The 16,349-nt window shown below is 44.5% G+C and overlaps 1 protein-coding gene across 3 annotated transcripts in view; it reads right to left on the reverse strand.

Moving 5' to 3' along the window:
• Nucleotides 1–6,656, reverse strand: part of LOC143289065 (uncharacterized) — a 29,009-nt gene extending 22,353 nt beyond the window's left edge. For all 3 annotated transcript variants that reach the window (XM_076597887.1, XM_076597884.1, XM_076597885.1), the window contains exon 1: nucleotides 6,500–6,656. The gene's annotated coding sequence lies outside the window, so the exon portion shown is untranslated. The remainder of the gene's footprint in view (nucleotides 1–6,499) is intronic.
• Nucleotides 6,657–16,349: the final 9,693 nt, after the last annotated feature.

A 16,349-nucleotide genomic window follows, 5' to 3' on the forward strand; every position in this document is an offset into this window, starting at 1 on the left:
CTATAGCTCTGAAAGTAATTTTTGACAATTAGCAGGACAGCAGATTTCAAGGGCAAGGATTCATGACTCCTCATAAGTTGGAAGCAGAAGCCAACATCAGTTTCCTCAAAGACAGTCTTTACAAGCCCAAATGTGACAAAACCACACATAAGAAAAATGGATTGTTTATTGACAGAAGCAGCTCGACTTTTCTCCCTCTCCACTCCTACACCTGGAGTGGTGCTCTGGACATTACTCATTCAGATGAGACAATAAACTGAGGTCCCATGTGTAACATGCATTTAGCACATGTAAAAGAACCCAAGGGAGTTGTCTTGGCAAAATTCAAAGTAAAATCTATTTAAATATCATACATGTGTGTGCATGACTGAAGCCTGACTAGATGACACAGGAAATGAATGATGAGCACCTACAGGCAGCTCTCAACTGGCTCTACCCAGGTTGGCAGCCAATTATGCAAATGACAGTGTTTGTAAAGTGCTTCATGCTTGGTTTCTAACCAAGAATAGGTGCAATATAAGTATCTATATCAATCAATCAATAAGCTTGGACATTCTATGCCCAAATTGGATTGATTAGTGTCTTCAGATACATTGTGTCTAGTGAACTGCCTAGTAAAGATGCTGAGGTCCTCATTGACTGCAATGGATGAACAACTAAAACTATGTGTCATATTATGTGTCTGTCCCATGATACCAGCACTAAGTGTCATTAATAAGACATTATCATTCCACCCAGAACAAACACAAAAGCAGCAAGAAGCACCCAATCACTAATGCCAGACATGAAGCTGTTTGCGTTGTAAATGTGCTTCTTGTGAGACAGGAGATCCATGATGTGAAAAAACCTTAATTTTCTTATATATTGGGGTGTCATTTGCTTCATACAAACTACTGTCATGTTAAGTTTCTGGTATTGTGCAGCTTGTCCTCTGGTGTGTGGTCTCATGGCAACCTAACATTGAAAGATCCCTGTGGAGTGCAGCAAGCAGAACTGGGACTGGGTATGACTGTGTATAGGCACTCGGGATGAGCAGCAAGGTAGTAACAAAACTGACACAGTGTGGATGTCAGGTCAGCAACAAGCAACCAAAAATCAGCAACAAGAAAAATGAACATACACAAAACCAAACCAAATTATGGCAAGATGCTGTTAATCAAGCCAGCAAGAAAATGATTGGATTTATTCTTGAATCACACCAGCTGAAGCAGTTCTGAGATGGGGACCAAGGGCTAGTGGCTACAATGCTGTAGACTGTGCAACAGAAGTAGTTTTGTATTATTTTGTTTTGTATTACTTTCTTGTCACAAATGCTTGTTAAGAATTTTGGGCTGGTAACTATGGGGAGGCCATGTCACCACAGTGCAATACCACATGTGTTTTCTTCTTTGTTTCCAAGTGCAATTGTCTGCTATCAAAGTGATTTTTTTAAAACATGTAACTGTCATGTTGCTGTGGCTTCTTTTATGTGTGATGTGGTGAAAAGTGCAAGTTGCATGAGGAACTTCTGTCTCAGCCAAAAGATCAGCACCCAGACCACCACCAGAGTAAAAATCATCGTCTGTGCATGAAGTAAATCTGAGACACTCACTTCCCTACTGGGTGCTTTAGGACACAAGTCCACTCATTTTTCTTGCTTATCTACAGTAAAGCCTAGACAAAATCTGCTGGATTAGGTAATTCACCTGGTTAACAATCAGTACTTCAGTAATAAATGTAATTTAGCATAATCACTGCATATGTATGATCCTGTATCCCCAAGATTATCTAACTTTATAAGCACATAAAATATGCATAGCTGTGAGCATCATCTCTCCTGGAGAAGAACACATTTATCTGCATTAGAATCTGTCATGTCTTACTACAATTCAGTGGGGAATGCCAGTCTGTAGATTGTTATGCGATGCTTGATGTACACCCATTTAATGATTCTTTACCAAATGCATTAGTTTAATGTAATGGTCGCAGAAAAAAATTCAAATGAGAAAACATATGTACACAAGTGTTACACAAATCAGGCAACACACATCAATGTAACCATACCTCTTTTACATTCAAAATACAAATAGCAGTGAAGTGAAATGAAATAAAATGATTTTCTGGGAGAAAAATGGGAAAGAAAGAATCCCCGAAGATAAATCTCACAGAAGAAAATACAACATCTGAAAGTCAGGAAAATTCTTTGTAAAGATTTGCATATGAAAAAAAAACAACCAAAAAAAGAATATGGAATAAAATAACACATCTGAATTCATACTAGAATCACTAAGTTGGCAGAAACACATCTGATACGGTTTTTGGAGTGTGGTAAGAACGGATAATTCTTCATCTTGTTTGATCATGGGCTGCAACCCCCATGTTCACTCGTATGTACACAAGTGGGCTTTTATGTGTATGACCGTTTTTACCCTGCCACATAGGCAGCCATACTGTTTTCATGGGGCATGCTGCGTATGTTCTTGTTTCCACAACCCACCAAACGCTGATATATGGATTACAAGATCTTTAATGTGTGTATTTGATCTTCTGATTGTGTATACACATGAAGGGGGTTCAGGCACAAGCAGGTCTGCACATACGTTGCCCTGGGAGATTGGAAAAATCTCCACCCTTTGCCCACCAGGCACCATTACCGGTACTCGAACCCAGAACCCTAAGATCGAAAGTCCAACACTTTAACCATTCGGCTATTGCGCCCATCATCATAATTCCCAAGGGATTATGAAAATACTCTAAAAAAAAAAAAAAAAAAAAAAAAAAATCCCAAAATCAATAAACTAGACAAGATAAGATCAGATTAGATAAGAATAACTTTATTAACTCACAAAGAGAAACTGCACCAGGTGTGACAAAATACCACCAGACAATCAGCCAACACACACGAACACACACACACACACAAGAAAACAACATTAAACATTACTTGATAAAACTGGAGAAATGAACTTAAAAGTTTTCAAATAAAAGCATTTCACATATTGTCTTTAAAAACATTCTAATAAATTATTATTACATCATATTTGTGAATATATATATATTTTTTTTATATAAGACATGAATGTTGACATTAGATATATTGGATTGCACATTCAATGAGTCATCCTGCACATTGCACATTCATAATACACATTGTCATGCATTTTAAGCTAAATAGATTGTTTGAGAAACTCATTTTAAGCTAAATAGATTGTTTGAGAAACTAGAACAAAGTACAACCTATTATGCACATACTTTCACATGTACTCACATGAAAGCAAACACACACTCATATGCACACATACACGTACATAGTTCTCAAGAATATAAAAGGTGTATTGAACATGGAATAAAAGTCCTCAGAGCTCTAGATTTCAGTTTAAAAGTTCTGTAGTATTGTCCTGATGGCAGCAGTTGATAGTACTTTGCTATCTGCATGGCTTTCTGAACCACTCACTTTTCAAACAGCTCTTGCATACTAGCTTATTTCACTCCCACAACTGTACTGCACACACTCATTACATCATTCAAAACACACACATATATATATATATTAGCACTAGGCTTACAGTTACCAAATAATTGTGACTTCAGTTAATGATGCACTGCAGCAAGAAAATTTCACCCCTAAAGTAAATTGCAGAGAAAGATTAACTGAAAGTAAAAAATATCAATGCCAGCCATAAGAAACAAACATTAAAGATACTAAGACCAGACAAAGACAGGATTCATAGCTATAGGAAACCATTCAAATACACCACCTGTATCTCCAACAAGAAAGTAATGGCAAGTGTTTCATTTGACACACTGGCATCAATACCATACTATTGTAACTAAATGCAAACACACACACACACACACACACATTTGCTTGTATGCACAGTAGTAGGTTTAACACTGCAACACAATTTTATGGAACATACATACTAATAATAGCAATATTGTGATAGGAATATACAGAGTCTAAGCATCCCTCTGTAAACTGGTGTTACTATTTCTCTGGAAATAGTCCACAAGAACAAGGAAACTAGAGTATCAATGATTTTGTTTGGAAAGATGAAATTTTGATTACACATATTTTCAGTTGGTTTTTGTGTCATCTTTGAAGTCTACAGTAATGACATTCCTGTCAAACTGATCTGACAATTTGTTAAGTCACCAGCAGCCGTGGGAAAAATGGATAGTATTGTGGACTGATGATGGAGAACCTGGATTCAACCCCTCAGAGCCAAATGTTATTCACTTATTGTGGGATTTTTAATTTTAAAAAATTATTATTATTTTATTTTATTTTATTTTATTTATTTATTTATTTATTTATTTTTAAACAAGAACTGGCTCCAAATCAGATTGTTGAAGAAATTATGGGTTCAAATGGGAAGACTGGGACCACACAACTGAGTGCTATAGATCCACCTATGGATTTGTCTTTGCTGAGTCATGACAAACACAGCAGGCATCTTAGGCCTTGCTCAGCTGCTGATGCAAAGGGCAGCCTTGTCACAAAGTCCCATGTTATGGTAGTAGGATACTCTCACTTACCTATCACAATATCCTGAAACAGCGTATGCTTTTTATTTTCATTTTATTTTAATATTTGATTTGATTTTTTAAAGCAATTTAAAAAAAATGGAGCAATCTATCTGGGTAACACTTGAGTTGTTGACTTGGTTTAACTTGGTAGTCATTATAACACTTGAGTTGACAGCTGTATTCAAACTACTTCAATTGTTCAAACAGATTTTGTAGATGTTCAAGTTAAATTATTTGCCATTCTGGCATTTGTCCACAACGTAAGTCGCTGTGAATATGCAAAGGCAATTAACAAAGTACTGGTAAATCCGAATCCTGTGTGCTGCAAGCAGTCAGATGACTGTAGAAGAATGGAGGCCATGCCATCAGGCTACTCTGCTCCTTGTTTCACAGACAGATAGGCAAAATCTCATAATTATGTGTGTGTACTGTGTATAATTTGCGTGAGAGTGTGTTGTCAGTGTGCTTGTGTGTGTGTGTGTGTGTGTGTGTGTGTGTGTGTGTGTGTGTGTGTGTGTGTATCCATATATTATAACATCATATAGAAAGATACATACATTCCTGAACTAAAAGAGATTCCGGTTTCTTTCATATTGGGTCTACTGAAGGATGGCTGTGCTGGTCTGCAGGCTTTTCGTGTGTGTCAAAGTAACAACTATCAGAAATTGCTGAACTGCCTCTCTGACTGCAATCTCTGTGCATTATTCCAGATAAAAAGCAATAGAAAACATTATGCATAGAATATGTATTCTGTCCTTTTTCTTTCTGTGCGCAGTGTTGGTAAATCAGTTTGGAATCACAAACATGTTTTTGTTATTGTTGCGAAAATAACATCACTGTGTCCAAGAATAAGGAATCATATATATATATCTATATATATATATCTATATCTATATAAAGAGAATAATCTCTGGTTTTATCCATATTTATGAACAGTCCTTGTTATAGGATATGAAATACAACATCAAAATTAATGTGCAAATACACTATACAGTACAGTACTGTATCAACATCAAAGTATCCTAATGTTGCTCAAGACTTAAGTGTCATACGTGTTGCTAGATAATGAAATCTTTCATCAATATAATTTCAGCAACACCATGTAAAAGAAGTGTTCCACAGACAAATACTAGTCCACAAAGTGTTTTACTGTGTCTGCTGAGCAACATCATGTTTTTTTATGACAGGCACGACAACTGTGGTGAAAGCACTGGACTTAAATCTGAAGACCAAGGGTTATCATGTTGTGGTGGCACCAAATGTTTAAATTGTGGAACCATTTCGTCTAATACCAAATAAACATTAAACATATATGTTAAACTAACGACCGTTAATTCCTACTGAGTTTGCTGGGTTATTTTGTTCAACATTCCCAGCATGCAAAAATACAGGTAAACATCACGTGGGGGTTCTCCATTTCTTCCCACTTCAAGCGGGCAAAAGGCCTTATCAGACCTACACCACTACACACCTTAAAATTGATATGACGATGATAATTATGATCATCACACCAAATGCCCGCTCATATTCATACTTGAATATACGCGATAGTTGCAGCGCACTAATTCAAAGGCATTTTTGTAAATATATGATTTCTATTTTCTACTTTGTTTCATGAACGGGCCTAAAAATATGTTTTGATTCAGTTTTTTCCCCCTCGCTTTTTTAGATATATATATATATATATTTTTTTTTAATAGGTTTATGCTTTGCACCATAATGGGCACGGAAGTGAAACTGGCATTGTCACTTGACCTTGACTCAAGCCTTTCGTCGATTTGCAAGATGTTACCTGGCTTTATAATCATGTAAATAAATGTGAAAAACCTATGTTCACATATTAGGGACCAGTGGGAACACTGTACTCTGACAGAGGAAGACTCAGAAAAGGAAGAAACTGGGGATTTTTGTGTCGTCCACTTGACTGAACCATTAATGAGTGACCGCAATTGTTGTTCCAAATATAAGAATCAGATGAATCTACACTTACTTTTGTTGAAAGGCGAAGCCATCGTCTTATGGAGAGCTATCAAACAACATCGTTTGACACCACGAAAGTGAATGCTGTTGTTATAAATAATTAAATGTTCGTCAATGAAAATAATGTAGCAGACACAAATTTCAAACTCGGTTCAATGACAAAAGGTGAAGAGTTTGGAGATGAGCCGTTTGGGATTCAGTGATCTTTTGAGAATAAATTTTGTTTCAGAATAATTCTCCATTATTTTGCCCATAACAAATCTATGCCAATAAATCACTGGGTTCCCCCCCCCCCCCCAACACACACACATTATGTATATTACGACTCTCAACTACTACTACTAATACCACTGTGATACTACTACTACTTAGGGGGTGCACGGGAGGGGTGGTACCTCTAGAGGGGGGGGGGGGGGGGGGGAAGGGAGTTGTCACGCTCTTCCGGGAGTGGTTCGTCCTCTATTGGTCCCCACCGGCACCCAGCTCTCACCAATGGGTCCTAAAAGCTGCTAGCATGCGGCAGCGCCCAACCCCCGGGCAACGGCTTTGACAGGCTGGCTAAACTAGGTGAGGGTAGCCGACAGGTCTCAAACCGTCGGTGAGTTTGGGCTTGTCTACCCCGAAGCATGTGAAGACTGGATCCGGCGGAATCTGCGGAAGAAACCTTCATGGTTCAACGGAGAGGAAGGTGGTTGCAGCAGAGCACTGTGGAGTGCTGAGGGCAGGATGAGGCACATAGGGCCTCCTGGTCATCCACTGCATCCGTTTCCATCTCCAGTCGTCTTGACCTCGTCTTGCCACTGGATACAGACGGTCTTGGACAAGAGAGTGAGGTCGACGGTGCGCAACTCCTCCTAACTATAAACAAAGTCATCGCGCAAGTCATCAGTCATCCTTCATCCCATACCATCATTTTCCCCAAGCTCTGTGGCGACAGGCGAGCGACGAAGCGACAGGTTTGGGTACACTGGCACGGTCGTAGCCGCGGACCTGCACACAGGTGGCTCAGGCCATAGGGTCGTTTTTCACCGACTGGAGCAGCGGTGGAGATCGGCAGCCCCCTGAGCGACTGAGCAGCCCTCTTCAGGACAGCACTGCTCACCTCCATGGCATGAGGAAGGGGCTAGAAAAGGTGCCCTAAACATTGCCTGCTCCACACCACCCTAGTCAGCATACCGCGGCTGACGGGGACCCTACTCGCTGAAGCGGTCGACACACAAAGGAAAGAAAGAAGAAAACAAGGAGCACCCCATTGACCATTGCCACATGGAACGTGCGTACGCTTCTGGACAGAGGCGACTCGGACAGACCACAGAGACGCACAGCACTCATTGCGAGTGAACTAGCAAGGTACAACATCGACATCGCTGCCTTAAGTGAGACCAGACTGGCAGAAGAAGGCGAACTCTGTGAGCGAGGCGCAGGCTACACCTTCTTTTGGAGTGGTCGCGGACCTGAAGAGAGACGCGAGGCTGGAGTTGGCTTTGCAGTGAAGACAACCCTCGTTGGCAAGCTCGCTGGCCCCCTGAAAGGAGTGAACGATCGCCTGATGACGATGAAACTCCCTTTATGCAACGGGAAGAAGTTTACTGACCACCATTGTCAGCGCCTACGCGCCCACAATGACCAACCCGGATGAGATCAAGGACAAGTTCTACCGTCGGAGGACCTGAACGCTGTCATCATCACTGTTCCCAACGCAGACAAGCTCATCATTCTCGGTGACTTTAAAGCGAGAGTTGGCTGTGACAGCACCTCCTGGGAAGGCGTGATTGGGAAGCATGGGGTTGGCAACTGTAGCAGCAATGGTCAACTACTTCTCCAGACATGTGCCGAGCACGACCTTCTTATCACAAACACCGTCTTCTGCCTCCCTACCCGTAACAGGACGTCATGGATGCATCCTCACTCTGGGCATTCTCATCGTCTTTGTCATCGTCAGGAAGAGGGACAGGCAGGACGTACGAGTCACGAGGGCCATGTGCGGCGCCGAGTGCTGGACAGACCACCGCCTTATCGTCTCCAAACTCAACCTCCGCATCCAGCCCAAGAGACGGCCTCAGGGCATGAAAGCACCCAAACGCCTGAATGTCAACAAGCTGGAGCTAGGCAACATCAAGCAGAGCTTTGCTGACACCCTGGAGGAACGCCTTGAGTCCACCGTGCTGGACAACCAGAATGTGGAGGCAGCATGGGGCGCACTGCATGAGACGGTGTACAACACTGCCATGGAGTGCCTTGGGCCTTCTGCCAGGAAGAACAAAGACTGGTTTGATGAGAACTGCACTGAGATCAAGCAGCTGCTGGAAGACAAACGCCAAGCCTACAGAGCCCACATTGAAGATCCCAAGTCACAGTCAAAGAAAGACATACTGAAGAGTGCACGTATCCCAGGATTCCTGGTTGAGCAACAAAGCTGATGAGATCCAGGGCTTTGCAGACAGGAACGACATGAAGAACTTCTATAACGGCCTGAAAGAAGTCTGCAGTCCCACCACCTCCGGATCTGCTCCACTCCTCAGTGCTGATGGTTTTACCCTGATCACTGACAAGGACGGGATCCTTGAGAGATGGGCTGAACACTTTGACAGCGTACTGAACCGCCTTTCCACCATCAATGATGAAGCCATCGACCGACTCCCCCAGGTGCCAGTCAGTGAGTCGTTGGATGCCATTCCAACTTTGGAGGAGACCCAGAAAGCTATCCGTCTGCTATCTAATGGCAAAGCCCCTGGCTCAGACTCCATTCCAGCTGAGGTCTACAAAGAAGGTGGTATGGCGCTGACTGAGAAGCTTCATCAGCTGTTCCAGCTCATCTGGCAGCATGAGACAGTTCCACAGGACTTCAAAGACGCTTCCATCATACACGTGTACAAGCGCAAAGGAAATCGTCAGGCCTGTGACAACCATCGTGGAATATCCCTGCTGTCCGTTGCAGGCAAGACTCTGGCCACTACTCAGCCGCGTCATAGCGCACCTTGAGCAAGGTCTCCTACCAGAGAGCCAGTGTGGCATCCGGAAAGAACGCGGGACTATCGACATGGTGTTTGCTGCCAGGCAGCTCTCGGAGAAGTGTCAGGAACAGAACGCCGACCTTTACTCCACCTATGTCGATCTGACCAAGGCCTTCAATACTGTTAGCAGAGATGGCTTTTGGAGAATCATGGCGAAGTACGGATGTCCCAGAAAGTTCATCACCATCATACGGCAACTACACGATGGGATGCTGGCCTGAGTCCAAGACAACGGAGAGACTTCAGAACCATTCCCTGTCTCCAACGGAGTCAAGCAAGGGTGTGTTCTTGCCCCCACCCTGTTCAGTCTCATGTTTTCAGCCATGCTGACAGATGCCTTCAGAAACGCTGACGTAGGCATTGGCATCAGGTACCGCACAGATGGCTCACTCTTCAACCTCAGGAGGCTTCAAGCAAAAACCAAGGTGAGGTAGACACCGTCAACGACTTCCTGTTTGTTGATGAATGTGCTCTCAACGCTGCCTCCGAAGCTGACATGCAACACAGCGTCGACAAGTTCTCTGCTGCCTGTGACAACTTTGGCCTCACAATCAGCACAAAGAAGACTGAGGTGATGCACCAGCCAGCTCCAGGAAAGCCTTACATTGAACCAAACATCTTCATCAACGGGCAACGACTGAACGCGGTGGACAAGTTCACATACCTGGGCAGTACACTCTCTCGCACAGTTGTCATCGACGACGAGGTGAATGCCAGACTCGCCAAAGCCAGTGCTGCCTTCGGCAGACTCCATAAGAACGTTTGGAAGAGGAGAGGCATCACCCTGGAGACGAAGCTCAAAGTATATAAGGCCATAGTTCTCACCACACTGCTCTATGGATGTGAATCATGGACGGTCTACAAACGCCATGCCAAAAAGCTGAACCACTTCCACACCGCCAGCCTCAGAAAACTTCTCGGCATAAAGTGGCAAGAGAAGATCCCTGACACAGAGGTGCTCACTCGTGCAAACTTGCCCAGCATCTACACCATCTTGATGCAGGCCCAGCTGCGCTGGGCAGGCCATGTAGTTCACATACCAGACCACCAGCTCCCCAAGAAACTGCTGTACGGCGAACTCCAACATGGCAAGCGCTCCCATGGAGGCCAATAGAAGTGCTTCAGAGACACTCTGAAATCTTCTCTGAAGGCCTTCAACATCAGCCACGACACATGGGAGCTGAATGCAATGGACAGACCAAAGTCGCGTTCAGCTGTCCAGAAAGGCGCCAAATCCTGTGAGGCCAACAGAATCGCTGCAGCAGAGCAATGCAGACAGGCCAGGAAAAGCAGGGCTTGCAAGTCCCCGACAGCCGCCACCATCCCCTGTCCACACTGCGTCAGAACCTTCCGGGCGCGGATTGGCCTGACCAGTCATCTGCGCACCCACAGAGCCCAACCCACCCACCCCCAGGGTGACTAGATGGTCCTCGTCGATCCCGACGGACGAACCACATATGAAAAAGAACATACAGATACACATAGCTATAATCAGTGGAGGAGGTGGGGAATCAGGGAGCGTACAGTGAAGTAGTATATGAAAATAAAATGTCACAGGAGAACGAGAGAGAGCCTGAGAGAGAGAGAGAGAGAGAGAGAGAGAGAGAGTTGCTCAATGAAGAGAATAGCTGGCAAATTACTGAGTGTCTTGAGATCAGTTTATTTCAAATTCTTCTTCTCACTTGAATCTCTTCTGCGTTCGTGGGCTGCAACTCCAACGTTCACTGCTATGTACACGAGTGGGCTTTTACGTGTATGACCGTTTTTACCCTGCCATATTGGCAGCCAAACTCCGCTTTCGGGGGTGTGCATGGTGGGTGTGTTCTTCAGTGTTTTCATAACCCACCGAACGCTGACATGGATTATAGCATGAAGTATTGGTGCCTTATTGTATCGTGTCCGTGTTGTTTGTGTTGAAAATATTTGGAGTAACTCTTTGTATTTGTTTATTTCGGGCATTTGTTTGGATGGTGAGAGAGAGCGTGAGAGTTGGTGTCGCGAGATGGATTACATTTTTGACCTTTTGATCTTTTTCCTATTTCGTGTGCCTATGTGTGTGGATGGGATTTGTACAATGTATAAACTTCGAACGCCTGTTGTTTTTGTGTGCTTGAGTTGCATATTGTCATTTCTTGGGTTTTCACGTGCTGGTTTAAATTTTATTTTATTTTATTTTTATTTTTTTTATTTTTTAGCAAACTGTACTCAGGGCAGCAGCAGCTGAAATTTTTTAACTGGTTTTTGGAAGGCAGACGCGCGGTAGAGCTCTCAAAAGTAACATCCATGTGGATGTTCTGTGTGTGGCAATATGTCATGCCCAGTTTTGCATAAAACCTGTGTGTGTTGAAGTCGGGTTTCCTGACCGACTAACCAAGTTCACAAGGGGAACAATTTGTTCTATGTGAGTAGCCAGTATTTATGTTCAGTTAAACATTTAAATGCTGTTATTGTTTTTTGTGTGAATGCTACATTGGATAAATAGAGAGGGGTCTCTTTCAAAATGCTTCTGTATGATGTAAAAGTGGTTGGCTAGCTCGTTTGATGTTATACGTGGTTAACTGATTTTCTTGTTGCACTTAATTAAATCAATACTCATTCTAGATAAAAAAAAAAAAAATCTTCCTAGTATTTTGGGGGATTTTGAGTAAAATTCATTGTTGTAATTTTTCCGTATAGTAATAGGTCTCGGAAAGTTCATTTCCCAAGTAATGGTGGTGAAATGAAATGAAATGAAATTATGGTGCTTAGAGCCTCGCCGACCACTAAGGCCATCTCAAGGCTATCGCCGCGTTAATAACTGCTACAAGGATAAAAAAAACCCAACCAATTAAAACGAGTCACCACTTCAAACTTTCCACTCCAAAGTTTAAAAAAAAAACTTCCATAGTTTAAAACCTTCAAATCTGGTTAAAAATGTTCACTTCTTTTAAGAAGTCCATCAGCGCCCACGGAGGGACATCACGAAACAAAGTCTTCAAAGAAACTGCCGTGTAATGTCTGTGTCTAACGTCATGCAGAGCCCAACAGTCAAGGAGCACGTGTTTCACGGTGAGAGGCTCATCACAGGGAATGCATCAGGGGCCTCTTCCCCCTTCAACAAGTAAGAATGAGTAAAAAAAAAAGTGTGCCCCGCACGCAGTCTGCACAGCACAGACTCCTCCTTTCTGTTCTTCACCCCCGAAGGGAGGGTCTCTTTTAGGTCTGGACGGATTTGGAAGAGCTTGTTCCACTCCTCTTGCCAAAGATCCTTAACATAAGTGTTCACCTTCCGCTTCATGTCTGTGTATGGTACAAAGGATGTGGATAATTCTTTCTTTACAGCGTTCCTGGCCAGCAGGTCCGCCCTTTCGTTACCACGAATGCCAACATGTCCGGGAACCCAGGCCAACACAACCTCGTATCCTTTCTTCGTTGCAAGAGTAAAAGCTTCATAAAATTCCAGGAGTTTGGGATGATTGATATTCCTGCAGGCGATCGCCTCCAGGGCTGACAAGGAGTTGGAAAAGATCATGAATCTCTTTTGTTTCGAAGAGAGAACCATTTTTACCGCCAGAACCAGTGCGGTCAGTTCCGCAGTGTACACCGAGCTGTCAGACAGGATGTGTTCCGTTGAGGGCCGATCAGGAAAGGCGGGACAGAACGCAGATGCAGCGACTCCGTCCTCTGACTTGGAACCGTCAGTGAAGATTCTTTGAAAAGTGGGAAATTTGTGACAGAGTTCCGAAAAGTAAGTTCTGTAGGCCAGAGAACTGGTGGAGTCTTTACGGTATGAGGCCAGATCAAATCGGACCTCAGGTGTTGTAAAGGTCCACAGAGGGCTGTCAGGGAACTTAGAGAAATCTGAGATGCCACCGACATCCAGATCGGCATTTTCTATGTGCGGCTGAATGTGGAGTCCAAGATGAGGGATGCAGTTTGGGTTGTCTTTAAATTTCTTGTCGAAAGGGTTGTTGAATACAGCGTTGCAAGCAGGGTTTGTAGGTTCAGAGAACAATTTCAAATAATAATTTAGGGTCAGCTTCAGTCTGCGGTTGGAGAGTGGCGGTTCCCCCACCTCTGCATACAGGCTGTGCACAGGGGTGGTGCGAAAAGCACCTAAGCTGAGACGGAGCCCTTGGTGGTGTAAAGGGTCCAACAGTTTCAGGTAAGACGGTCTGGCCGAGCCGTATACTACACTTCCGTAATCCAGTTTGGACCGGACCAGAGCTCTGTAGAGGTGCAAGAGAGTTCTCTTATCAGCACCCCAGCCCGTGTGTGCCACAACTCGGATGATGTTCAGGGCTTTTTGGCAAGATATTTTCAGCTGTTTGATATGGCTGAGGAAGTTCAGCTTCTGATCAAAGATGACCCCTAAAAATTTGGCTTCCTTGACTGCCGGGATGGTGGATTTTCCCAAACGGATTTCAGGGTCCGGATAGAACTGGCGAAAGTTATGAAAATGAATACATTCAGTTTTGGAGGACGAAAAGGTGAAGCCATTCTCCTCTGCCCAACTCTGGATTTTGACACAGAACTGAAGCCGTCGCTGGATGCTGGCATACGTGCTGCCAGTTGCATACAAGGTGAAATCGTCCACGAACAGCGAGCTGTCCGATCCCTTCTGAACGGATTGAACGATGTCATTAATTTTGATGCTGAAGAGAGCCGGCGACAGAATGCTCCCTTGCGGGACACCCAGCTCCTGCTCGTGAATGTCGGACAGGGTGGTGCCGACCCTCACCTGGAATTGTCTGTGTTGCAAAAAATTGTGGATGAACTGAGGCAGGTGTCCTCGGAAGCCGAGCTTATGCAGGTCCAAGAGGATTCCAAATTTCCAGGTGGTATCGTAAGCTTTCTCCAAGTCAAAAAATATGGCCACCACATGCTGTTTGTTTACAAAGGCATTTCTTACAGTAGTTTCCAGACGAACCAGATGGTCAACGGCGATGCTTGCGGAAACCGCACTGTTCTTTCGCCAGAAGGCCGTCGGTCTCTAGTTTCCACATCAGTCTACCATTGACCATCTTCTCCATCAGTTTGCAGATGCAGCTGGTCAGTGCTATTAGGCGGTAGTTGGAGGGGTTCGAGGGGTCTTTTCCCGGTTTCGGCACCGGGATTATGAGGGCTTTCCGCCAGGAGGGTGGAAAAAAGCCTGTGATCCAGATGTGGTTGTAAACTTTGAGCAGGGTGTCCAACCAGGTTTCGGGAAGATGTTTTAAGAGTTTATAATGGACCTCGTCCATTCCTGGACAGGAATCCGTACAGGTCTGAAAGGCAGATTTAAGTTCATTCATTGTGAAAGGAAGGTTGTAATTCTCAGTGTTGCCGGAAGAGAAGTTACAGGGTGTTTTTTCTGTCAGGTTTATGGTTTTGAGAAACCGAGCAGATTTGTTAGCAGATCTCGAGTTCTGTTCAGTTGTGGAGGCAAGCAAATTGGCAACTGCTTTCTTCTTGTGACCAGAGCGTCTGAAAGTTTAAGGTGATGAAAGGTTGGGCAGACGTTTTTGCCCTTAATTTTTTTTTAAAACCCTCCACACTTTCTTCTTGGGTGTGTTGGAGGTTAAGGAAGAGCAAAAATCTCTCCATGACTTTCTCTGGCTCTTTTTAAAAACATACCTGGCTTTCACCCTCAGCTGTTGATGGGTTCGAACGCTATCGGTCTCCGGTCTCCGAAAGATGCGTCGCTGCACTCTCTTCCGAGACTTACGGGCCTCCCGACATTTCGCGTTGAACCAGGACGTTCTTGGCATCTGAGGCTTGGAGGTAGACGATGGGACTGCTGCTTTGGCGCAATCTAAAACAATCTGAGTCAGAGTGTCAGCAGGGTCCTTGCTTTTTAATACTGTTTCTTCCTGCAGCTCCGCTCTTATCTTCGTGGTAAAAATTCCCCAGTCGGCTTTGTCATAGTTCAGGCGGTCAGGCAGAGAGTCACCTTCTCCATCTGTGGGGCGGAGAACGACAGGAAAGTGGTCACTCCCGTGCAGATCGTCGTGCACTCTCCACTCGTAGTCCAGGACCAACGATGGATCGCAGACCGACAGATCTAAACACGAGAGCTTTCCAGAGGACAGATGAAGGTAAGTGGGTGACTTATCGTTAAGACAGCACAGGTCCATATCGGAGAGAAGGTTTTCCAAGAGAAGACCTCGGGCTGATGTCATCTCACTTCCCCAGAGTGGGGAGTGTCCATTGAAGTCGCCCAACAGTAGAAACGGTTGTGGGAGCTGGTCGACCAGGTTCATGAGGTCCTGCCTCAGAACACGGACGGAAGGAGGAAGGTACAGAGAGCAGACAGTGATGGTTTTCTCAAGTGTGACTCTGACTGCCACCGCCCGTCAATCCCTCTTGCTTCTGTTGAGCGGGTTTAAAAATTGAGTTAAAACCAGAGAGAGATAAAACCTTGCCATCTCTTTGCAGAGTCTCCTGCAGCGCCAGCACTGAAGGTTTCAAGGCACGACAAAGCAGCTGAAGTGCCTGGAAATTGGCGTAGAACCCCCAGATGTTCCAGTGGATCACTGGCATTAAAAAGGTTAAAAAAAAAAAAGTAAAGTAGCAGCCTAATCCATCGCTACCCCCTGCTCCTCTGCTTGCGGTGGCTGAAGGTCGGCTAAGATAGCGTATCTATTTTTTGAACTGAATTTCTCCGATTCCGACCAAGCCGGAATATCCACCACATTGGCTCTTCCCGATCCCGCCGAGGCCGCAACCCTCCCCTCCTTGAGTTTTGGAGGTACGGGGGGTTTCTGGCCACTTCTGCCAGCCCGAGGGCCAGGCAGACGAGAGGCGGGGCGAGGGGGTCCGGAGGGTGGGGTGGGGCGGGAGGCGGACAACGTGCCTCCGCCCGAGGCTTTCTGCTCCCGCCCAGCA

The sequence above is a fragment of the Babylonia areolata genome, chromosome 13 (genome assembly GCF_041734735.1).
Source record: "Babylonia areolata isolate BAREFJ2019XMU chromosome 13, ASM4173473v1, whole genome shotgun sequence".
Lineage (NCBI taxonomy): Eukaryota > Metazoa > Mollusca > Gastropoda > Neogastropoda > Buccinidae > Babylonia > Babylonia areolata.